General features: G+C 42.3%; 3 long non-coding RNA genes across 4 annotated transcripts in view; 1 reads left to right on the forward strand and 2 right to left on the reverse strand.

Moving 5' to 3' along the window:
• LOC142932981 (uncharacterized) overlaps nucleotides 1-25,558 on the reverse strand; it is a 285,143-nt gene that overhangs the window by 182,444 nt on the left and 77,141 nt on the right. The gene's annotated exons all lie outside the window — the stretch shown is intronic.
• LOC142932751 (uncharacterized) lies at nucleotides 4,996-17,653 on the forward strand. 2 transcript variants are annotated; one of them, XR_012947527.1, is made up of 3 exons: nucleotides 5,010-5,409; nucleotides 14,933-15,116; nucleotides 15,314-17,653. It is a non-coding gene; the product is annotated as an uncharacterized LOC142932751 (long non-coding RNA). The 2 variants fall into 2 exon arrangements; XR_012947526.1 differs by having other exon boundaries at nucleotides 4,996-5,409; nucleotides 14,933-17,653.
• Nucleotides 10,940-20,236, reverse strand: LOC142932752 (uncharacterized). The gene is made up of 2 exons (XR_012947528.1): nucleotides 19,928-20,236; nucleotides 10,940-12,161 (listed from the first exon to the last, which is right to left on the reverse strand). It is a non-coding gene; the product is annotated as an uncharacterized LOC142932752 (long non-coding RNA).

Here is a 25,558-nt window from a genome sequence, read left to right on the forward strand (position 1 = left end):
AGTGGGTAAATGCTAGAACTCTAGTCCACCTTTAGCTTAGTGGTGGTGACGTGAAGTCATGTGACCGTTGTGTAGTTCAGAAATCATAAAAGTGCTGTTCATTTGTGAAGATTATCTCCCTGAACAAAATGTGTGAGTATCATACAGGTTTGTTTGCAACAGGGCTTATTTCTGAAATAACCTATTTGCTTCCTTATTGTCGAAGGAGAATGAGCTTTAGTTCTGCAAATAGACAGACTACCGGGCCTTTCACCTGGTTGATCACCGAGATCATACTCAAAATGTCCTCCTGGAGTATTAAAAAATACAAATGTTCCATGACTTATTTTGTGACTTGTGACCAGTCTTCTAAGGCCAGAGCAAAGAAATGTACATATATATGGATTTAATATTGATATTTTTGGATGTGGTAAATATGAAAATGTACATTTAGTAGACATAATTAAAGGTATCAGACGAAAACCTTCATTCTCTCTACTGACCAGCAGGGGAAGACTCCTGTGGTCGCAAAAAGATTGTATAGAAGTCTATGAGAAAATGACTCTACTTCTCTCTTGATTTATTACCTCAGTAAACATGAGTTTAGTCTCAATCTATAGTTTCAAGTGTTCCTCAATGCAGCACGATGTTCATTTAGTAAATTATGGTCCATTTAGAGTAAATAGACCATAAATAGGAGTATGCTTTAGGGCGGGCTTGCTGTGATTGACAGGTCACTGCCAGAGTTGTATACGGGGTCTCTACGTCACTCCTGCACATTCCAAATACGGTAACTTCCATTTGTTCGTTGCGAAAAAAAAACCAACATGGCAACGGCCGTAATCCAAAACGGCAGTCCACAAACCAATGGGTGACGTCACAATTACTGCGTCCACTTCTTATATACAGTCGATGGCATCATGTATCATGTGACATTTTTCACGTCTAGTAGCGCTATGGTGCGTTTTTTTTCTTTTTTCTGAATGGGTCCTCGTGCACACCACGCGACCACTTCTGATGTTGAAACCGTTTTGTGTGCCAAAAACTGGAGTTCCTCAAGTGTCCACTTGAGACTGGCTCCAAAAGCAAGTCAATCCCCATTGACCCTCTTTGTGGAAATACACAATTTAACAGAAGAATTTAAACATGTTTTACAATCTGGTACAAAAAGGGGTTTTGGCCTCTATAGCCAATATCCCCGTCCATGACGACCGTACGGGGGTTGAACTCACCCGTTTTAATTATATAAGGCTGAAAGTTCGGCATAATTGAAGTACAGGAGCATTACACTCAGCTCCTACAACTAATATCAAGATACATGGGCAGCTTTCTGACCACGTGAAACTGGAACGATCCTTCCATCAAAGATGCCCCCTATTGTCATCACATTATTAACTTCACATAAAACCTTATTATATTATTGCAGAAGTAAACAGAAAAGACAACAGCAGGAAATATAGCTCAATAACACTGAACACGAAATAGCGTGTTTATCAGAAGTTTTAACCACAAACTGTTCTCGCAACGACGGGTAACTATTTTTTCATGTCTTGTTCTTTTTTTTGTCTTTATGTATCATACATTATCTGTGTCTTTTTAATCCCCTCTGTTGATGCGTGGATTTCACTTTTGTTTTATTGTATGTAGGAAAACAAGTGCACTTAAAAGTTAGACTTTGCTGCTTTCTTGGCCAGATTGCCATCGCAAAAGAGATTTCATCTGTTTAAATACAGCTTAGATTAACAAAAAATAATAACAACTAAAAAGGACTTTACGCTGTTGATGTTTTATTGTATGTTTGCAATCCACAACATATTTTGTATATATTTAAACAAAAACTCATCCCAAAAAGCAATCAAATATTTGGGGGTGTGGTTAACACGTTGTTGTGTGGCAACTGGTATAAAACAATATGAAAAGGTCAAATCAATGACGACCACAGTCATTTTGTCACCAGCTATACATCACAATGACATCTACCGCTGCTGCTAACATGTTAAAGTTTCACAGATACAATGTTTACCATGTTTACCTGCATACTATTATTTGCTAATTCATACGACATAGTTTTGCACATTTTTGGTCATTGATGTATGTGAGTATTGTCAGGCAAACAAGTAGGTATTGTGACAAGTAAAGTAATGCACACATTTAAATTTTGACTTGATGATGTTCACAATGTCATAGTCGTTTGTCCTGATCTGTAAAGCCTACCGGTGAAGTGTCCTACAGTAAACTGAGAGGAGTATCCTCTGTAGGTCACACATCCCGCCTCTGCTTTGAGTGTCAACTCTCTTACTTGGTCCCCATGTCCTTATGGTGCTTTGAGTATAAACACGTATACTTCAAACCTAGAGACAATTTAATCTGCATTCAGATCCTGATACCAGTATAGGCTTCTGCTCATGTTTGTACCCTAAACAGAGCGATAATGAGGGTAGGGGTAAATAGCAACCGGCACAAATGTGCACTGCCATTTCAGGTTTATGGAACGAGATGTGCGTGTGTGTGTGTTCTCATCCATAGTGTACAGTATCTGTGAGAGAAGCAGTTTCAGAGACATGCGGGGCCGACTTTCCCTTCTTCAAGGGGGCCGGTTCAGGGTTAGGGTTTGCGCTCCCCTGGGGCTACCCAGACAGCACACAGTGCTCGGACAAAGGCTCCCCAACCCCCGAAGGCTTAAAGTGAGCCGCGGCGAGCGAACACATGGGCCAACGTGTCCTTTGTTCACTTACATTAGATGCAATACTTTACTCCAGACTACTAAATGGTGTCCAACTTATGCGTGGCCATATTATGGCATCGCCTCTACACCACGTTATTGTCAACACCAGTGGAATGTAACTGTATTACGCAGCTTTGTGACTTTTATTTTTGAGCAACATTAAAACCTTTGGACATTAAGTACTGTACTACCTCTTTGTACTTCTACTCCTCCACTACAGTTCATAAATAAAAAGACAAATAAATGTTTATTAAAAAATATAATATATGACAGCTGATGAGCATTTATAATACTTCTCTTCGCTGATTCTATGGTACTTAAAATGCTTTCTGATGCATTTTTTCCAGCCGCGGCAGCAATCCAGGTATTCTTTTCACCTTGTGAGTCTGTGGGAGTGTGACCGAGTTTTGTGACTGCGATAGCGCCATAACTAGGGATGTGTATCGTTAGGATTTGATCGATACTAGTACTCTTATCAATTCTCCTTATCAGTTCGGTTTTTTATCGATACTCTTATCGGTTCTTTTGGATTCTTTTCAGAGAAAAAGAGACAATTAATTAAGAAAATAATCAACATTGCTTTATTTTTCTTGTATGTAAACAAATAGTCTTTCTTGAGCAGCAATCCAAAAAGTTACAAAATCTTTAAAATACATTCGCAGCTAAACAATTAGTCACAACTGTGCCAGGTGCAGTCACAAAACTTTACAGATGTGTAGTTGAAATCGTCGACTGCGAAGATGGGTGTGGTGGTCGGAAGGAAGGGGGGTAGGAAACGGGGAAGGGGCCCCCCAACTTTACGCTAGTGGCCAGATTTGGCCCATCGCAAGAAGGTCTCTAGTAATTAGAGATGACAGGGTATAGAGGAGAGAGAGATGGGGAGTGACATCTAACAAAGGACCCCACCTGGATTCGAAGCTGGGTATGCTGTGGTTTACGGTCAGCGTCTTGAGCCATGCAAACCCTTTAATAGGATTTTTACCAGCCATGATAGCGACGCTGTGTCTGTCTTTGTGTGTATCATCACAGCATAATGAGGTCCTGGTGTCATCTACTGGAGTGGGAACTACCTCTGAGGGGGTTTTGAGTACTCTGCCGGGTGTTTATGTCTGTTAGTGTCTGTGGACAGATTTTGGCACCGCAATAACATCACAATCGTGCATGTAGAGCTAAGGGCCTTTGCCCCCCTAACACACACACTTTACGTCCCTGCCCCCTTTCTATGTTTTTTTGTATGAGCAGTGTAGTACAAAGTCAGAATAAACCCTTGCAGAGTGAAGTGAGACCCTGAAACCAGATTCTGCATGAACATCACATACCTTCTTCAATACAAATTGAACTTTGAACAACACAATATAATATAATATGATATATAATCTGATTGATACTATAATATAATCAGATTAATGATTGTAGTTTGATTTAAGGTTAGAGTTTTTGGTGTTTAGGGGTTAAATGCGGTCAATTATGGCTTCCTGCAAGTTTAGTGAAAGGTGTTCCCCTTTACATAACCGACACTACGAGCCGAAGAACGTCTGCACATAAAAGGAGACGGGCTATTGAGACACTGTCAGCTGATCCGTGCGGAATGAAAAGGACATCAGCATACAGTTGACCTCCCAACAGTCAGCAGTGTGGAGGTCGATGCACCGTCTGCAAAGTGAGATTAGGCCTATCCTTTCCTCACTGCTGGGCAGCTATATGAAGGTTGTGTTCAGGGCCCAGTGGGACACACCAGTTTTATTTATTTTTTGTTTGTACAAGTTTTTTGTCTAAACGAAGCAATAATGTGAGTTTGGGCTTGTTTTGAGATATATGGTTACAGTATGAAGGGACAAAGGAACAAATAGTCTATGCAAAGGCCTCATTAACATACATGTTTTGTCTCTGCTTGTGTGTGTGCGCGTGTGTCTGTGTTCGTGTACGTGTGTGTGTGTGTGTGTGTGTGTGTGTGTGTGTGAGTGTACTAGCCCTCTGACTCTGCAAGGTAAGATTTTGATTTGCCCCTGCTGACCTACAGCTTCCTGGCTGGGTCAAGTTAAACAGAATTATATAACATAGTAACGTACCGGAAGTGATGTTTTTGCTTTTGTTTTCCGGAGGAATTACGCCATGTTATATTCAAAGAGCATTGTAAAAGTGTTAGGATGTAGTGTGGTTTCATGAACATGTCATAGTATATATATTGTCCACATTTTGTATATGATTTTATTAATATGGATTTTTTTATTGTGAAAAGAATAACCGGAAACTCATTGTTGTTCTGGCTAATGATTCTGACCTGACTTTCACACCGGTCATTGAAAAAGGGGGCCGGACTCCGTCGACTCTGTCCAGCTTTCTCCCTACAAAAACCTCCGTATCTCACAACGGACAGTGTTAACCGGGACAGAAGAAATTAGGCCTCAGAAAGTATAATTTAAAATAAAATGTATGAAATCTTCTGATTTCCTGAACTTTGAAAACAGTTTTGTCGTCATCAAGTTCACCCCCTGCCCCGGAGGAGTCGCGGAGGACAAGTGGCCGGCATCGACAGAAGACCAAATTTAATTCGTGAAACACGCCGACCTCTTAACATTTATACCAGAGTTTGTCAAAGGAATGTCCGCTGCTATTTAAAATCATCCCGAAATGTAAAGAGCAGCTGAGCTGGTCCGCTGTCTGCAACTGCTGTCCGAAGGGGAAGTGTTCATGGTGAGTTAATGGTGAGTTAAGCTGCCTCCGGACTGGTTCCGTTGTCTCTCGTACTGTACGGGTTTTACCATCGTGCCAAACTCCAATCACAAATGAATGAAGTCTCAGTTACCATAGCTTTTAGCCCACGTGCATACATTGTAGAACACTCGTCAATATATTCCCTACATTCAAATATGCCAATCCTAAATTCGGCATAGTTTAAAAATCATAAACCCTACTAATATTGACAAAAATCTGGTTCATCTAGTTTACTCACTACTTAACTAATCATCCATAAACTAACGTTCCGCTAATGGGGACAGTGGAGGGCTGTCAGAACCAGAGAGTGATTTTAATTGACAATAGTGCTGTTTAGTGAATTATCTTTAAGCAGAACCTGCAAGACGACTCAGTAGAAACTCTTAGCACCCTAGCGGCCTCTATCTAGTATAGAACTATGCTGACAATGAAAATAGTTCTAAATTGATGGATTTTTGTATTGAGTTTGTCATAGCATCTTTAACACTTAAAGAACTGAACGTATCCGCGTCAGATACACACAGTGGAGCTCATGCCGGGTGCTGTAATGAACTGTGATGCCTGTCAGAAGTGTTCTACAGAGTATAGAGTCTTTGCTAAAGAAGAGAAGAAGAGCTCACCCCATTTAAGGCAAATATTTCACATAGTGTAGGCCGGTAAAAAAAAGACTTCAGGGTCATCCGATGACATCAGAGCTGACCAATCATATTCAAACAGCTCAAATGTCCCGTGTCCAAAGTACATTTTACTGTATGAAAATATACAGTAAACAATAGGCTGCCTGACTAATCTATCAGAAAAGGCCAGTGTGATTGGAATACCGGCAGTAACCATAGTAGCCACACCGAGGGAAAGAGGTAATCAGATTACATTGAGCCATTTTTGAGAAAATGTATTATCTTTTTTAAGTTTTTACATTTTGTTTGTTAGAGACAAAAATTACATTTATACGGAGTATCTTCCGTGTGTGCCACTTAGCTCTGAATATCACGGAGTCACGCTACTTTTAAAGTATAGGCTCCTCTAAAACGAATGTGAAGTAATCCGTTCCCACATTGATAGAGTGTCTCTTTACGTTTGTGAAGTCAGTAGAACAGTAGAATAAAGGATAAACCCAGTGGTCAGGCGGCCCTTTAGGATACTACATTAGTACGTAGAGTTGAACCAGCGGGATCTTCTAAGGTGAAGAAGAATGCTCTATAATGGTGTTCACTTCTTGGATGGATTACACCGTTCAACCGTGTCTTCACTTACCACGAGATCACTGAATACTCAACTTCTAAAAGTCCATTCACAGTAGGTAATCAGTAATCTGTAGTGGATTGCATATGAACGTGCCCCCCCCCCCCCCTCTCAGACCGGCCTATTCATCCGGCTCTGTCCTCCCTTGGGATGATGGTCGGTTTGGTTCCCAGGCAGAGTGAGTGTGCGGACGACTGAGGCAGAAAAGCTTTTGACGGTGAGAGAGAGAAGTGTAAGTATTCGTCCAACAGGACGAGGCGGAACACGTTTCAATGTACCTGTGAAGGGGGGAGGGGGGGGAGAACATGAATGCCGGCATCATCCAGGTGTTTTCGGATCATCGCTCCAGACCGACGAACGCGGTAAACGACCAACATTCTCCAAAATGTGAAATCTCTAAAAAACGTTGTGCAGTTGTTGTAGAAAGGTTTTTGCGCGTGGATATCGAGGAAGTCTTTGTTTGAAGTCTCTTCTGGTAACATTTCTCTGTTGCACACCTCCGTCACTTCTTGTGGACACAATCCATACGGTGCATTACTTCTGCATCATATTTCAGTTTCTAAAGTTTGCCGCCATTTTTAGTGTCTCGTCTTTTCATTAAAAGCTAATTTACTAATCCCATGCTACTTCGTGTGACGTTTTAGCATGTAGCAGCAGAGCAACTGCTGAAAAACTTGATGTGGTTCTTTTTAACTTGAATGTGCAGCAGGCATCATTTGCATGATTTACAGTAGTTTTCACCCTGTAAACTACACAGGACGTCCTGTAGTCAGTTGAAAGCGGCGTACGTCCTCGTGAGCTCGCCTGCTTTTGTGCGTGTACAGTTAGTGTCTGTGTGTGTGTGTGTGTGTGTGTGTTTGTGTGTGTGTGTGTGTCGGGGTTGTTTGTGTTGATCCAGGCCTCTGAGCTCTTTGTGTTCGAGGAGGGGTCTCCGGCCTCGCACGGCTGACCTCAGGGTTGCCATGGAGACATCGGGGAGCGACTTCCTGTATTCTCGGCCCATCCCGCAATACCGCAACACCCCGGCCAATACAGGACCGGGGTGTGGAGGCCTACTCAAAATCAGAGTGAGGGAGAAAAAAGGGAGGAAAGCAAAGACAATTCTATTTTAATGGGATTATTCATTCCACAAATGCGTATGAATGAATAAATAATGTAACAAAGAGCAGGAAATTCCCCCAAAATGAAAGGCAATAAAGTAGAGCCATATGGAGCCAAGTTGAAACAAAAAAAATGTTAAATCCTGTCCGACCTCTTACAATCTGTCTCAGAATATGATTCGTTTCCATTGTTTCATCCTTTCAATCCACATTAACGTAATAAATTAGCAGCTCATCTTTTGTACATAGTTCCCAATAATCAATATCCACAACAATGTGAAGCAGCTTCAAAGTTCAGCTTGAGAAAACAGCAGCTGTTCTAGTCAGTAGCGAGTGTAAGAAAATATCGATACACTTTGAGTATTTGATATTGTGTTTTAGGATACTGTATTGAATCTCATAAAAAAACTATGCATTTTTAATAAGTAGTTTATATGGAAAGATTGGTGGCACACGGTGGCTCACATTGCTCAAAAAATAGAACTGTTATACGCAGATCCCACTTTTCTTATCACATAACATTATTTTTTTAAATATTTTGTGCATATGGCGGTGTGTCCTACACACTATGACAGTTTTCCTAAAATTCGATTTAAAAAACTGCAATATATCTCCCTGCTTACAGTATCGCAATATATTGCTGTATTGAACCGTAATCCCTGTATCGTAGCATGTATGATATTGCCAGATTCTTGCCAATACACAGCCCTATTCATCAGTTTACTTAACTTGCAGCCAAGCACTCAGTAATCTGTCTTCATGATCATATTTGAGTTACACCATTAGTGGAGTATGTGCACATAATTAGGCTCGAAGGCTCAACTGAAAACCAAGAAAAATGTAAAAGTGAGTAAGAATACTTCAAACAAGGCTAGTTAAAGAAATAATTGAACATTTCTTTGGGGAAAATGCTTGAATGCTATCATCTATGTGCATTAAGTCTGAAGCTAGAGTCTGGATGTGGTTAGCCTAGCTTAGCTTGAAGAGTAGAAGGAGGGGGAACTGCTTGCTTGCAACGTTTAAAAATCAGTCTACCGACACTTCTGAAGCTCATTAATTAACACGTTGTACGCACTGCTTATGTTGTGCGCAAACAGATGTGTAAAAAACCACAGTTTGTGGTTTTGAGAGCTAGCTTGGCTAGCCAGGCTAGCCGTTTCCCCCTGCTTCCATTCTTTAGCTAAGCTAGCAAGGCTAATCACCTCTCGTCTGTAGCTCTGTTCTTAATTCACAAACGCTAGACATCTATCGTCTGTATTTCCATAAATGTTGGAAGAATTTCTTTAAACCTTTTGACGGTTATCACAGTAGAATGAGCGAAGCACAAATACACAAACTATAGCACGTCTACGCTCGGGGTGTGAGGGGAACAAATCTACACAGAAACGTACGTGTTCGTAACCCATTCATTGAGAAAGACCAGGGGTTTATTATCAACTTTTCCAACAGCATTGCTAAACATAGTTTCCTGCCAGCCCCCGTGGTACTCTGCACCCGAGGGTGTCGAGGGACATTAACCCGCAGTTTTTGTCCTTTAGGAGTCCACAGTGTTAATGATCAGAGTTCTGGTGTCACGGGCCACCAGCTCGGTTAGTATTCGGGACCTCTGATTGGAATATCCGCCGGTCCGTTAAACTGCTGACGGATACTGGTGTACAAGGTCAACTCTTCAGAGAGAGAGAGAGAGCTGAACTGAGGAGGAAGGGAAACTGCAGGATTTGTGATATCAGATAAGAGTGGAAAGTTGTAGGAAAACTCCAGCTACACACACACACACACACACACACACCTTAACGCACCAATGCGAAGGTCATACTCACTGGCGAGTGTTGCTAATGAAGATTAGAAATAATCTATTTAGGAAGTCAAGGGGCGCAGATTACACTTCTTTGACTTGGATTCAAAGTCTCAGTCTGGTGAGCCCAGGACGAATGGTTTTTGCAGGAAAAGTGCCTGAATTGTCTGAGAAATGTTTACCGAAAATCATATCATTTAACAGCAGAAACGTGTAAATGTAAAATCCAGATGAGCAGTAACTAGTGGAGTGATGTTAACGCAGGTACTGAGTCACCAATGACACTTCAGTTCATGGTAGCCAGTTCCTGATGCAGGTCATAGTGTGTGTAGAAGTTATATAGCTTGTGTGACTTCATGTAAAGAGAGTTGGGCTCTGAAAGAATTCTTAAAAAATGAGATGCGTGTTGCATTTATCAGATAGCAATGGTATGCCCATGCTCCTTATCTGTTGATTCCATGTAGATTCCAGACTGTATGATTAGTTAACGCAGGATGTGTTTCCCTCTTGCACAATGGAACTTTTCTAGGAAACCAGGAAGTCTTTTAAGAACTCGGAAACTATAGTTTCTGTCCCTCAAAAGTCCTCGAAACTATAACCGAGAACTAAGCATTTTGCCTTTTCTTTTTTGCCCGGTTTGATAGTCACGCATTGTAACTTCCTGCTAAGTCTAAAGACGAGTGAGAGTAGTTGAGCGTAACTTTATTTGCTAATTGACCTTTTGCTAAGTCCTGCCCCTTTGTTCTCAAGCTGTCAGAAACAGCATGGAGCCCGCACTGTCATTAACTGCGCTCCCTGAATAAATATAATCACATTTTTGGAGAAACAAAAAAGACGATTTCAGAGCTAGCGTAGCATAGATGTCCTAACGTATTCGGTTAATGTTAGTGCCACAGGTTTTCACGTAGAAACGCAAATCTTCTTCCAACCTCTCCGGGTAACTAGTATCACTATTACACAACGAGCTCCAAATCCACAAAACCAGCCCGAAAATGAAGAACATCTGAAACCGTTGCATGAGAGTAGCCGGGCCAGATAGTTGTTGAACCCTGGTCAGAGCTCGTCGATGCTACGCAGTGATTAGCCAGTCTGCGCACGATGGGCGAGATTTAGCGAAGGGTCAATTGCTTCCATAAAGTTACAAATTAAAAGAGAATATAACCAGTAAGAAAGCCTGCAGATTGTAGTTTGGTGGCTTTTTTTATCAGGCAAAATGAAATGAAACATTAGATTTGACGTACTTTATAAATGCTCTGCGTATCTAGAGTCTTTGAGCTATTTTCTGGGAAAGATGCAAAGAAAGGGAAGTGGTTTACAGTTCCAATGTGTTCGGAATAAGCTAAAAGAAATGGATCATTAGCACAGAAAACAATGTCACACATGGAGACCAAAAAAATGAGGATTGTAATTAGAAAAATCAACAAAGAATTACGGCAAACAGAATACATTGTACTTGAAGTTCTAGGGTGATGAAAGACAAGAACAGCTGCCGGACTTCAAAGGTTCACGTTGGCACATAACATAGCTCGAGGTCATCTGGAGTGGCTGGGTCCTTGATATACTGCACCTTTTAATGGTGTTTAACCTGGCACACTGAGGCGCTCTCATTGTGTCGGTGTATAGAAAGTGCCTCTTGAGTGGAAGAAAGAACACACAGACACGGTGCTTGCCATACTTTAAAGGTTTCCTCTGGAGCAGTTTTAAACATCACTATATCACCATTGAATTCACTGTCACCGTGGCGTATTTACTGTACACAGATCAGCCCTTACCTTGCACCAATAACATTGGTAGTGCCAGCGTTTCTCAATATCCACACCACATTTTTCTCAAAGGGAAACTACACCCATTTTTTCGAAGTTCATGTAAAGTCTAAGACAGTCCAAAAATATGAATCAACATGGATAACTTGTACCAAAATCCAGAAGACTGACAATGAATTGGTAAAAGAAGGGTCATGTTCTCAGTATATGGGTACATTTTCTGTTTCACAACTAATAACATTACTCAAGAATAAAGCTCATTTGGCCATGAACAAAAAGAAAACAAAATCCGTCTCTCATTCATTGTTTATGGAGCAGTCAATGTGTATGCGTGTGTATTAGCCTAGCTTAGCATGACATGTTATGTTAGCTGTTTTTGTCCAAACCAAAATGCCAACTTTTTGTTTTGGCAGCGAGCGGCGTCGAGAGTTGAGGTTTTGGTAGTAAATGCCACTGGGTGTGTGAGGTTTTGATTGGGATTTAGGGATCCGTCACTCTTTGCCAACACACACACACACAAACCAAATCAATTTGCAAACACACAGTATGATAGTCTTCTATTATTTTTGTACAACTAAAACACAAAAGTTCTCTATCGGTCTATTAAGCAATAATGTAGATTCAGACCTGTGGCAGTCATCTTGAGCAAGGACTAGAAGTTATTGTGCACACCTGCTTTTATTTCGCCTACCTTCCTCTTCTCCCTCCGTCGATCTCCTCCTCCCTCCCTCCCTCCCTCCCTCTCTCCTCGCTCAGTGTGTTAGCCGGTTGCCAAGTGCTAAGAATTTGGGGAATGCAGGATTGCAATGTTCTGATAAAGTTTGCTTTGTTCCCCAAGTGACCTGAGCGAGAGAGAGAGAGAGAGAAACCGAGAGAGAGTAGCGGCCATAAGTCTACACGCATGAGAATCTTATTATTCTACAAAAACGCACACACACACACACACACACACACACACACACACACACACAAGAGTGTGTAGACGTGGACAGTAATTGAGACGTGCTGTAAAGCAGACATAGTGTGAACGCAGCAACACGGTCATGTAATTAGAGCCGAACAATATGTACTGTTGGAGAAGTCGAATTCCTGAAGCATTATCTATCTACTGCATTGTGGAACCATCTATCGGGCTTATTTACAATAGAGCGCCTGGAGTTCAGAGCGTTCATGCACCACAGCACCACGAGTCAAGGGCTCTCCAGGCTTCCCAGGGTTCCTTCAAGGGCAGAGCAGGGATTTGTAAGTTTGAGTTGTTTTTTGATTGTCTGCCACTTGTTGTCTGGAGTTGAAGCAGACTGGCCCTTTGAGTCACAGAGGTAAAGTAAATACTCAAATATGATCCCCACTCAGTAAGCAATTAAACTGAACTTTTGCTGAGGCTTGATCGAACTCGGGGCCCAAGCAACAGTGTTCCAAGCTGGCTATATGTGAAACCGCTGTTTTTGTGTGTGTGACGATGTAACACGATTGTGTTTTTCGGTTGTTTTTTGTAAAGATTGAAGCCTGTTAGCCTAGCTTAGCATAAAGACTGGCAACCGGGAGAAAACTGGGAGTTTGACTCAGTCTACAGATAACAAAATCTGACGTTAGCATTTACCGATTACAGAGCAGAGAGCTAGTTGTTGATAAGGACACACTTGTTTGTTAAGCCCTGACGTTACCGGTGCTTTTTATTAGTACTTGTTAATGTTTTGGTGTGATGTGGCTCAGTGGTAGAGCAGGGTGGTCCTTCAATCAGAGGATCTGATGTGTCCTTGGGCAAGACGCTTGCTCCCGTAACCTGTGCCTACAGTGCGTGAATGTTACATAGTCTTGATGGGCAGATGGCACCTTGTATGGTAGCCCCTGCCATCAGTGTATGAATGGGTGTGAATGAGTGAAGGACATTGAGCTTTGAGTGGTCGGAAGACGAGAAAGGCGCTAGACAAGTACAAGTCCATTGACCATTTATTATCAGAGAGGGCAGGGGACTGGAGACAGGGGACAGGAGGTCAGGGGGACAGAGGAGAGGGGGACAGGAGGACAGGCGGACAGGAGGACAAGGGGACAGAGGACAGGAGGACAAGGAGGACAGGGGGAATGAGTGATACTGACTGATGTCTGTGTTCTTCATTCATTCTTCATTTTTGTTTGGTTTCCAGTGAGATATTACTGACTTTATATAGTGACTTTGCTGTTAACTGTTGCTGCTCTAGAATCAATATTTAGTTATATCTAAAATAGAAATAAATTCTAATCCTGTTCTGAATGTATTTTAAATTTTTTTAAAGTTCTATATGTTTTTAAAAGCAATTATGTAGTTATTTGACTTATTGATAAGAGTAGCTTCTAGTTGTACTAGAATCATGACTAACTCTCCCTACCTGTAGACCACCGTAGTTGCACGCTTGGGAAGGGAGGGGGCTGAGCTGCAACCTGCAACCTGTAACCTCACCACTAGATGCCACGAACACGACACACTGTTCCTTTAAGAAGACGTCGGGCTGGGCCCCGATAACGCTCCTATTCTTGTGTAGTAGCAAAAATGTCAGGAGCCCCGAGTGGCTTTTGAAACTCTCATTTAATTCAGCTTTAGTACACGTAGTGTTGAAAAGCGCTGCTTGCTTTACAGTAGCTTGACACTTCGGCCCTTTGTTGGTGAAGGAGAGGGAGGGAACGGGGGAGAAACAACATTCCTGTCTTTATCTCAGCACAGGACACGCATGTGATTACATGCTCTCTTGCTCTTTCACTCTCAAACTCTCTCTCTCTCTCTCACACACACACACACACACACACACAAACACACACACACACACACACAAAGGCACATTCATGCCCATGCTTACAAAGACATGCAAACTCACTCTGTCTCCGTCAGACACACACACACACACACACACACACACAAAATAAGTTACCAAGTTTTAAGTCACACAGCATGGCAGTCAAAAGTGTGTGAAGGACAGTTTGTATTCTAAACAGATACTGTACGCGCACTTTCACTTTCTGTGTGTGCGTGTGTGTGTGTGCCGATATAAAGAAAAAGTGGATGAGTAAGGCACAGGCAGGAAGAAACAGGAAGTGAACGTTTGGGTTGGGGGGGGGGGTCAAAAAGGGCTTTATGGGAGTCCTCCACATTCATTTGTGTGTGAAGAAGTAATTAGATTTGTGTGTGTGTGTGTGTGTGTACGCATGCTGAGCCGTGGGAGTGTGTATGATGGCTAAACAGAAAGGCCGAGTTGTGTTTACATGGTAAATATGTGTGTGTGTGTGTGTGTGTGTGCGTGTGGGTTGGGAGTTAAGGTTGTGGAATGTCACATGCTGATAGAATGCTTACTGGACAACAAAAGCCCGGGAGAGGAAAAAAAAACATGGTGGAAAGTATTAACTCTGCTGGTCATTGTAAAGCAGCTCTCTCAACGCTGGAGTGCACGAAAAACAGGGCTCGTGCACTCAAATTCTACTTTTTTTAAACATCTTTTTAAATTCATCAGCAGAAACACTGCACAAAAAAATATATATTTAAAATAATAATGATTCACTTACGTCTCAAAATACAGACAAAAGAGAGAGAGAAAAAAAATCCCATTTGTAAAGGATGGCAACAGTGTTTTTTTTGTTTTTACAGTCATCCTGGACTCTTCTTCTGGTGTGATGATGGATCGTCGTTACGCCTCTCGAGCAAGAAAGCGGGTCGGAGAAAAAGAACAGACCGGCAGAGAGAGTGGAAGTGACGCAGGCGGGAGGCGTCAGCTGTGTGGAGGAAAAGTCACCGAGTCTTTCCAGTGACAGTGTCCTGTCACTTCAGTACTGTATGTGTCTATCCAATTATTTGATCCTTTGTGTGTGTGTGTGTGTGTGTGTGTGTGTGTGTGTGTGTGTGTGTGCTCGGTTAATTAATGTCCACAGTAACAGTAGGTTGTACTGTACAGCAGTCGGAATATATTTGCAAAGGTTTTTTCACTTTTTCTCGATTAACTTTTTTTTTTATGCATGGTGTATTGCAAAGTATGCATGGTGTGTGTGTGTGTGTGTGTGTGTGTGTGTGTGTGTGTGTGTGTGTGTGTGTGTGTGTGTTCGTAGGTGCTGCATCCTCTCCAAGGGCCGGTTGGCAGTCAGGGCTACTGTAAACATCCTTGACTGGAAGCTGGTGTTAGGTTCTGGGGCTTTCAGTCGGATGTTTGCAGCAGCCAACTGCTAGTACCATCGCTGCGAAACGGCGCGCAACGTGCTCAAGAGGCCTGTGAGTATAGAGACCACTGGTGAACGGAATGGCTACGGGAGATATCAATGTAAATGAGATTAAATGAAAATTATTGTTGAATGCAAGTTGGGTTTTATCTTCATGTTTTCGTCCATCAGTTGTATCGGTTATGAGACCGTTGTCCTCACCAAAGTGATTGCCGAGATATTGAAAAAAGGGCAACGCTGCCGTTTTGCCATTGAACTGTCCATTTTGTCAGGCTGCCGCCATCTGCTGGCTATTGTTGCGGTAACGGCTGTACGCAGGTGTGTCCTATGAGGCCGTTGTACTGCGGAATGTCAGCGCTAAGTACCACAAGGTATCCCCCTCACAATGTAATACTTGTTACGCCTCATAACGGAGTGGGAAAACAGCGTCATCGATGAGATTCAATTATCGATTGCGCGGTAAATACAAATGAGGAAAAAGCAAAATAGACATACAATATTTTTGCTGTTAATGTATATCTGTATAACTTAATTTGTATTATTTTTAAAATGCCTTAAAAGTAAAACAAAAGAAAAAAACAAACTTTAATTTACTTAAACCTGCCGTGCAGAGTTTCTGTCTCCCCCCGCTGGCAGTGGGATGTAATTACATCAACACTGTCGACGTATGCCTGAAGTCTTCCCGTGCAATTTATTTAAACTTTAATCCTTTCTCTGAACACCGAGAGTCTTGTTTTTACTTCGGCCTAGCTGCTGCTCGTCGCTCTGGTCTCTCTGGTCTCTCCCTCCCTTTCCTGCCACCTTTAGCTCTGACTGGTTGACGTAAAAACGCGTCACTTCCGGTGCGCCAGCATGGGAAAGACGCCACACAACACATTTATCTTACTTAGGAATACAGAGAGCTTTCTTCGGCAGCTTAATCAGCATCGTGTGAACACGTGGGCCTTCTATTGGCCGGCTGCCACTGTTGGGTCCTCCAGTATCCTCATAACCAATGCAACCACTTGCCCGAGCTACAAAAAATGAAACCCCTGACACTCAATTTAAGGACTGAAAATACCAGTAACTTTACATATTTCATGTGTGGTGCTTTTGAATCGCAAGGGAATTCTAATTATATTATTATTAATATTGTATCAGTGTGAGTGATGGGGTTGAATGGGGGCAAAGCAAAACAAGTAGTCACAGAACAACTGGAGGGAGGAGGAAGGAATGCGATTCCACAGGGTGAAACGGCGGCCGGTGATAGTCGTCTCCGTTCAGTTCCCTGTGGATGGGAGCGGCTTCATCCTGTCCTGGGGGGGAGGACGGGGGGAGAGATGGGTAAAAGGGAAAGGGGAGCAAGATGGAAAGAAGGAGAACACGAGGGAGGGAGGGCGAGGCGACGGTGAAATTGCGGGAGAAGAAAGTGGAAGAGGACGAAAACAGTGATCGATTTCCCCCCCCCCCTCAACTCATCAGCCGGAGCTGAGGGGAAGTGGGTGTAACGTACACTACACGACCACAGACAAGGAAGGAAGGAAGCGTTCTAATATTACTAGACTCCTCCACCCCCCGCATTCATCATACCATGAATGAAAACATGCTGTGCTTTGTTGTTTTTTGCAGTTTCTGTCCAAACAGTCGCAGTCGTTCCCTCCTCGGTCGTGGAAAACCCTTGAGAGAGTTTCCCTCTCTTTACGTGGAAACAGCCAGTCACACCGAACCGCTTGTGATGCAGCAGTATATTTGTTGCAGCCACGGTATTTAGACGTAACTAAATCCTTTATCAGTTTATTTAAAAAACAAAAGAATAATCTGGGCAGAGTCCCTGTCAAATGTGTCTCTGTAGGGGAAGAATGTAAGTCTATCTTTCGAAGACATTCTTAAAATGTGTTTTAGAATTGTAACCTTGGTATCAACTTTGATCTCTGAGCTCCAGGAAGTGTAAACATCCTACACTCTCGGCGTCGGCCCCCTGGTGGCCGGGAGTGGGAATGTTTATACTGCCTGGCACAGGAAGTCAACCATCAGCTGGGGAGGAACTTTTATGCTTAAGTTGTCTGTCAATTCACCTTCATCAGTGCAGAATGCACATGTTGTACATGTTCACATAATATGATTTACCGAGTACATTCGGTTACTGTTACTTTAAATAAATAAAATGATTCTGTACACACCTGAGCTGTCCCCACTTTCAACTTCCACTTTTAAGTGCGTCTCCCAAATTTTATGAGAAGAAGTGTTGGAGGATTAAACCTGTTGGAGCTTTAGTGGCACCACCCACACACCGCCACACACAGGTTCACAGGCCTACAGTTGCTCTCAGTGTCACGTATTTGCCATTTGCATTTTTTCATTCTAAAACGGACATCGACAGCGTTCAATTTAACTTGATGCAAGTGTCCGGTGTGAATAAAGATCTATTACAGCTGAAGGATTTGTGCAGATCCTCTGACATCCTTGGTCGGACTGCCGGGGGAATGCTGGCCATTCGGGACAGGAAATGGGGAGCGGCACGTCTCCGATTGGCCGGTTCCCTTGACCCGGTGACCTCGGTCATGGCTGTCCCACTGGGGCAGGGACACACACACACACACACACACACACACACACACTTTAGAGCATGTGACAAGAGTCCAGGGAGAGGACAGAGTGGACAAAATGGGAACAAAACTAGCTCCGAAACTATTCGGTAACTATACAAACGTGTGTTCAAAAACTTGCATGACCACATTGAAGGAATTTCTGTTGAAAGTTGAAAATCAACAATAAAGTAAGAAAAGTAATATTGGTTGTCCTATATCTATCTATCTATCTATATATATATATATATATATATTAGACGTCATTATGATGTAACCTGTGTGAAGGTTTTCTTTGGCATGTTGAGTGGCGACAGGGGAAAGACGTACAGAGGAAGCAGAAACAGTGGGTGTTGCCTGTCTGCTATTCTAGAACTAAAAATATACAATCTGTAATACATACATAGGGAGGATGTGGCTGTACCAGAAGGTTAAATGGGGGTGAGTCTACTGGGCCGGCGAACTCAGTAGATCCTACTGTTTACTGTACTTTATTCAGAGCCTGAAATTGAACGGATGTAATTTGTGCTCGTGAACACTAGAGGTCATACCAGCCGTGCGTTACTGTACACTGAGCCCCATCAAGTAAGTGAACAGCAGCAAAACGGTCCTAATCTCACCGCGGTTGTAGGCTATTTAAAGAGTTACAAATGCTAGGAATTTATTGATGTTATTTCATATTAGAATATTTAAATGTGTTTATTTATTACACTGAATAACAGCATACATTTAACACATGTTTACTCATTTCTCACATGTGCACACCTGAGAAAGACCATGAGATAAGGTTCTGGGGAAAAAAACTAAATACAAATACAACTTGATATAATATTGACCTTGACTATTTGTTTTTTTCAAACTGTTTCTGTGAACATACTAAAGTGAGGATGATTTACAAGTTTCATATATAAAAAGTATTTTTCAATATTAAATTGTATTTTCATTATTTTTTTCATATATTGTGTGCACTGTATTCTACTTGTGTGTTCTACTGTTTATCACATTTTCACACTGAAGTGTTATATGACTTACTGTGCATAGTTTTTAAAATTGGGTGACAACACTATTTGCTGTAGTTTTCTGATGGGACACTGTCACCACAAGGTAGAGCCATGGTGTCACAGTTCCACCATATACAGTACGACATCACAGCTGCACAGGTTCAATTAACAACCTATTATGATGTTTGGCTGACCTAAAAAATGAATAAAAATGAATTATGAGTAACACAGATTCGACCAGACTGGTTATTGCACATCATACGTTTCTCTGTCTGGACAGTGAGTCTTAACAGCACTATAAACCGGTGTGTGGAGGTATGGTGTTAATATAATAAGCATCTTCATGCTACATTCTCTCTGACTGCAAAAACATCCCCGGGGGTCATAAACTGGGCCGGTAACAGCTGATGAAAAATAACAGGAAGTTCCTGTTTGGTTGCACAGCAGAAAAGCAGAAGTCGACTTTCTGCACCGGCTCCAGTTTCTACCACGAGACGTGAACGCCCCCGAAACCAAGTCTTCCTACAGTTTCAGCCCGTCATCGAGACTGAAGAAGAGCCGAAAAGTCTGCAGTCAGGAGTTTTAATGCACAACAGTGTGTCTGTGAAAGATTACACAATGACCCGTGTAACGGACCGCCTCAAGGCCTCTGCACACCAGCTCCATATTTTCCGTGTGCTTTTTTTTCCCGTTGCGATATGTTGCGAAAATTCGTAATGCAAGAGAAAACTGAATTGTGGATGTAATCGTTAGTGCTGATGAATTAACAACATTAGCGCACAAGCACCGACTGTCTAATCTTACTCCTTTGTTTTGAGACCATCCGTTCTGCAATCACCTTCGACGATCTATCTTTAGATTACGCACCTCCATATTTGTTACATTGTCGTACTGGGAGACGAACCAACCATAGACTGTATAGAAGTAGTGGACGTAGTCATCGTGGCGTCACCCACTGGTCTGTGGACTGCCGTTTTGAAGCCTCGAGTTAGGCGATTTTGCCGTCGCCATCTTGAATTACGGCCGTCACTATGTTGTTTTTTTCGCAAACCAATTAACAGAAGCTACCATATTTGGAATGCGGAGGAGTGACGTAGAGGAGTTGTATATGATTACCAGTCTCCAGTCTCTGAACTCTCAAGATCTGCCACCTCAAGGATGAGAGGGGAGAATATTGTGAAGTGTCTCTTTAAGAGCACAGCGGCGCGGCGCAGATCACGCTGGGAGGAAATGGAAGACCAAAGGACAGGAAGCACATGGAGACACCATCTGTTGTTGGGCAACAAAGCAGTAAAAATAAAATTAGCAAACTGGAGACACACACACACACACACACAACACGACATGACATGACATGAAGCAAATGGCAAGCAGAGTGCAGGCACAGACCGTATCAACAGTGTGAGCACACATTGGTCTAAAAATGATGCTTTGACATTTCAACAAAATTCAGCAACAAAACTATCGAAGAAAAAAGTCATGATCAGCTCAAAAGACGGTGGCCTTGAGCTTGAAAGGCATATGATTGGCTTAAAATGAAAGTGTATGCTGCTTTACAGTGTACAGTGACCACATCTCTACATGTGCTATAAATATATTTTTACATTTATATAACTGCATTTTTACACTTGAATAAACAATAATCAAATGCAAAGACAGATTTTTAACAATATGTGAGGGAGTAGTTATATTTATACAGTCTTACAGTTACAACCGGCACTTTGATGCTGATGCTGACCCAGAGTGAAAATGAGTTTGACACCCCTGTTATGGTGTCAACTACAAACATGCTTCCTCTCACTAAATCATCCTGACAGTATATGAAGTACCCCTACATGTTTTCCTCAGAATGAATTGTAATAACTTAGGTGTTCCCTGAACTCCTCAGCTAGCGCCACCATCAGGTAAAATATGTAATTTCTCATTTATGACCAATTACCTGCGAAGCTAATGCTCTAGGTGTACGTTTATTTACATGCTAACATCCTTAACTAAAATGGTAAAGATGGTACCTGCTAAACATCAGTATTTTAGCATTGCCATGGAGATGGCAATGCTAAAATGGCGTCCCCCATGGGACCTTATTTCGGAAACAATATGTACAGTTGTCGGTGGCGAATCGTGCCATGAACTACACATATGTTTGTCAATTTAAAAGATACTTTTGCACGTGAAGAGAGCAGTAGTTTGTCATCATGATGTTCTGTGTGAAAGAGAGAACTACAACTCTCGTCTCTCGCAATGCACCACCAACATGTTTGTTACCTTGGCTTGCAATACCCGTCGTTGAAACACAATTTTTGGGTGTGACTTCTTTCTATTTATGTATTTTCACAGTCTAATACTACCATTCGTATTTTCTCCAAAATAAGGTCCCATGGTAAAGTTAGCACCTAAGTAGAGCCTCACACAGAGTCACTGTAGACTCTCGGTCTCGTCAGAAGAAGAATCCAGGCCGCACACTGACTTCTAGGATGTTTAAAGATGTATTACACAAAGTCGGGGCCAGATGTAAGCCACAGACAAAGCCATTTGTTGGTATCTCGCTTCCATAGTTTAGTGTCAGGGATCAGGATGTTCAGGAAGAGCATAATGTGGGAAATGAAAGCTCAAATGCGTTCTGTGGATGGTGAATGTTTTGTGCATAAACATGAGCTGCCATGTATTTAATACGGAAACATTGCAGCCATTTGGGGTCTGAGGGGAAATGATTATTTCTTACCACGCTTTAAAAAGCTGTTGATTTGTAGGTTTTGTCTGTCATGACAAATCCACAGAGACACACACACATTCAAACACATATCCACGCTGTATAATAAGAAGAGATGTGCTTTCTATATTTGTTCTTTCTTTGTGGGGTGGGTGGCTCTTAGGCCAGTCAATCAGCTGCCATCCAGAAGACAAGGCAGAGCAACTCCACATCAATCACAAAGTAGCCCTACACTGCCTCAGCACTCGCACGTTCTATGCTTGAGCACACATTATGGAAGGCCCCCTCATTCTGTCAGTAGCCTACGGATCAGGTGAGTCTGCACATACGAGATGCATACACAAACACACGCACACATTATGTGTAGTGATGTAGGCCACGGTGTGATATCATTGCCATTTTCAAGTACCTCCTGCTTTCACTTTTTCAAATTACACTGAACTGAATCTGAACAGTGTTTTGTGTTTTCAGGGCAGCTGATCACATCAAATATTTGTGAAGACTAAGCTTATTTCAATCAGGAGAGACAAGTCAGATAAAGAAAAGATAATTGTTTATTCTTAACAGATGATATGTGATGATAAAGTCTTCAGAGTCTTTGGCGCTTGGACTCTACAGGGAGATTTGTAATGGAGGGGCGTCTGCCCTGAGCAGCAACAAGATAAATCCCCCCCGTGGAGTCCAGACACTGGTGGTGGTGGCTGATGAGGCTGATAGAATGATGAGTTGATGAAGTTGATGAAGCTGATGGATCTGTGAAGACTGGGCGGAGATGGGGAGGTGGAGGGTTGCGTAACAGCAGCATGAACGTACTGAAGGTAGAGAGACAATCATATTTAAAGACAGACAGCAGCAGGATGATAGGCCAACGATGTAATAGTGTCGTTGTGCTATTATATAGAGAGACCAGCGGATCTAGACAGCTGATATCATGATCGACAGCCCCAAACAATAACAGCAAGGACATAATGAGCGTGCATGCATGAGGAGTGATCGGCAGATGTATGGGATATAAGCTACGGGCTCAGGCATGCAAGAGTAGTCTTCCTGACTGAACTTAAGCTAGAACTTGATTTGAACATTAATCAGTGTTCGATTTTTAAATAGAAGAGCACCAACCATTCCCTTTATTAGGATCTCGCTATAATGTTAAAGTGGCCTTTGTACATGTACGTTGACATTCACCTTGTTATAATGAAATGCCAACAAGCTCGTTAGACACCTGCTCATTAGCTGCTTTCTAGAAGCAGCAGGTGTTCTCGTTAAGATGAGACGGTTTTTCTAAAGTATAATAATTGTAAGAGAGGAAAATGTATGAATCTTCTCTGATGTCTGAAGGTTAGGTGGATGAAGAGACAGAACAGGTCATCATAATAATACAATGTAGGGGGGACCTACTGCAGAGAGAATGTGCTCTCTGATTGACCTGCAGTGTGGACATGACCTGACCTATCTGCTTAATAATTACATTCCTATGTACAATGGGGGGGCGACTGTGCTAAGTGGAGAGCAGGGCCGTCCTTCAATCAGAGGATCGGCGGTTTGATCCCCCGGCTCCGCTAGTCGCATGTCGATGTGTCGTTGAGCAAGACACTTAACCCCATAATTGCTCCCGTAGCTGTGCCCACAGTGTATGAATGTGATAGAATCTGATCAGGTGTCACTTAGTCGCTTCCATCAGTGTGTGAATGGGTGAATGATGACAAGTAGTGTGACAGCGCTTTGAGTGGTCGGAAAGACTAGAAAAGCGCTATACAAGTACAGTCCATTTACACTGTGTTATATAATAACAGTGACATCTCATGGGTTTTAACTTTTAAAGTAATCTTGTTTTGCGTTGTGTTTCCCTCACATTAAGTTTTGCAATTCTGGCAATATTATTTTGCATTCCCCATGATCCATAGGAGCAGTTAGTGTTTCAAGTTATTTCATTTCAAGTTACTTATTGTCATATGCACAACAATTACAGAGCAGATGTTGATGGCAGTGAAGATGTTAGATCCCAGGCTCCCTCCAACAACGCTCGCTTTGAGTACGTATAAAAGAACAGCTGCTCTGCCTGGCTGGGTGGAAGCTGTGGCTGTGGATATGGTCATTGATCCCACCACTGCTGCCCTTGTGATTGAATCTGTGATGCTATGGTTATGGCTTTGTCAGCTGTACTGTGACTACTCTTCACTGCTTCAATTAACATGTCATCCTGGTAGAGAAAACTCTCCAACATATCTAATCAGGCCAGCAAAAGAAATTGGTTCACCCAAAACTCTCCTACTGATCCGGAAAAACTTTAAAAAACAAACAAACTTGTATGTACTTCTGCGATCACCACACATCACTCACAATTTGTGTTGCTTTGTGACAGACAAGCATCGTTTTGGACCTTCCGTGATTTAATCAGATATGATGGATGCACAGGAGTTCAGGAATACAGCAGCTTCAATATGGCCAGCACAACCATGTCAACTCACTATACCCATACAACCCTTGCATGTAGTTGGTGTAACACTCATTAAAAAACAAATCATACTTATTAACAACCACAGAACAGTCATGGCTGCAGTCACAATCACATGGCTACAGTCACAATCACATGGCTACAGTCACAATCACATGGCTACAGTCACAATCACATGGCTGCACAAATCGGGGTGACTGTGGCTCAGTGGTAGAACAGGGTCGTCCTTCAATCAGACGATCGGCGGTTCGATCCCCGGCTCCGCTAGTCGCATGTCGATGTGTCCTTCGGCAAGGCACTTAACCCCAAATTGCTCCCGTAGCTGTGCCTACGGTGTGTGAATGTTAGTTCGAGTCCTGATAGGGAGGTGGCACCTTGCATGGTAGCCTCTGCCGTCAGTGTATGAATGGGTGTGAATGATGACATGTAGTGTTAGTGTATTTATAGGTGTTGAACTTCATTTTTACACGAAACAAAAAATAACTGTAGCTGTGGCGTCATAATGAGGTGTTTCAGCTGCAGGACAGCAGTGAAGGCCCAGGTATACAATGCACGGCCCGCCACTGCTTTTCTCTATGTTGTGGTCTTAACTATGTGAAGACAGACAGATCTGATTAGCTGTTAAACCTACGCTATTTTCGGACTCATCACAGGCCTAACAGAAATATGTTCACGCTGGTATATTTTTAATGCATGTTCTCTGTAAAAACAGGCATCTTATATAAGACAGACACAATAAACCTCCTTTTTTAAAACGATATCATGCATAGATCATATCTATTGTGGTAGCATGCGAAGCTGCTCCCTTGACACTTCATCTCTGGTCTCTAGTGTTTTTCCCATCAAAGCTTATCAGCTGCAGCAAAAAGGATGAAAGGATTGACGCTATCACAGACTGGAGAAGTAAGAGAGGTTCAGTAGGAGTGAGACGAGTCGCACGCCTACAGAGTTGATGTTCTTTGAAGACTCTGGCCATCACGTCTTTCTTGCTCCCGATGGCAGCAAGCTTTCTAATCGCGTCCCTCTCATTATCTCACAACTTCTTGTGGGGAAAACCATCATTGGAGAGAGTTCTTCAGTCGGTTTGTATAATGTAAGATCCTTACATTATACTAGTGCCTCTCCAGCTCTCTTTACTGAGAACTTTAATCTTATTATACAGCTGGCAGATCTGCTGCAGATCTGTCCTTTGTACTGGAGAATCAGAGCGTTTCTTTCTTGTCTTAGCTCTGAAAGGCGTCACATGATTGACTGTAAGAAGCTTCGGCACTGGCCTTGTACATGATGAATGATTAACGATTTCTCAAAACTACATTAGAAATGTAAGTAATGG

This window comes from Anarhichas minor, unplaced genomic scaffold (genome assembly GCF_050575085.1).
Source record: "Anarhichas minor isolate MPS153535 unplaced genomic scaffold, ASM5057508v1 ptg000058l, whole genome shotgun sequence".
Taxonomy (NCBI): Eukaryota; Metazoa; Chordata; class Actinopteri; order Perciformes; family Anarhichadidae; genus Anarhichas; species Anarhichas minor.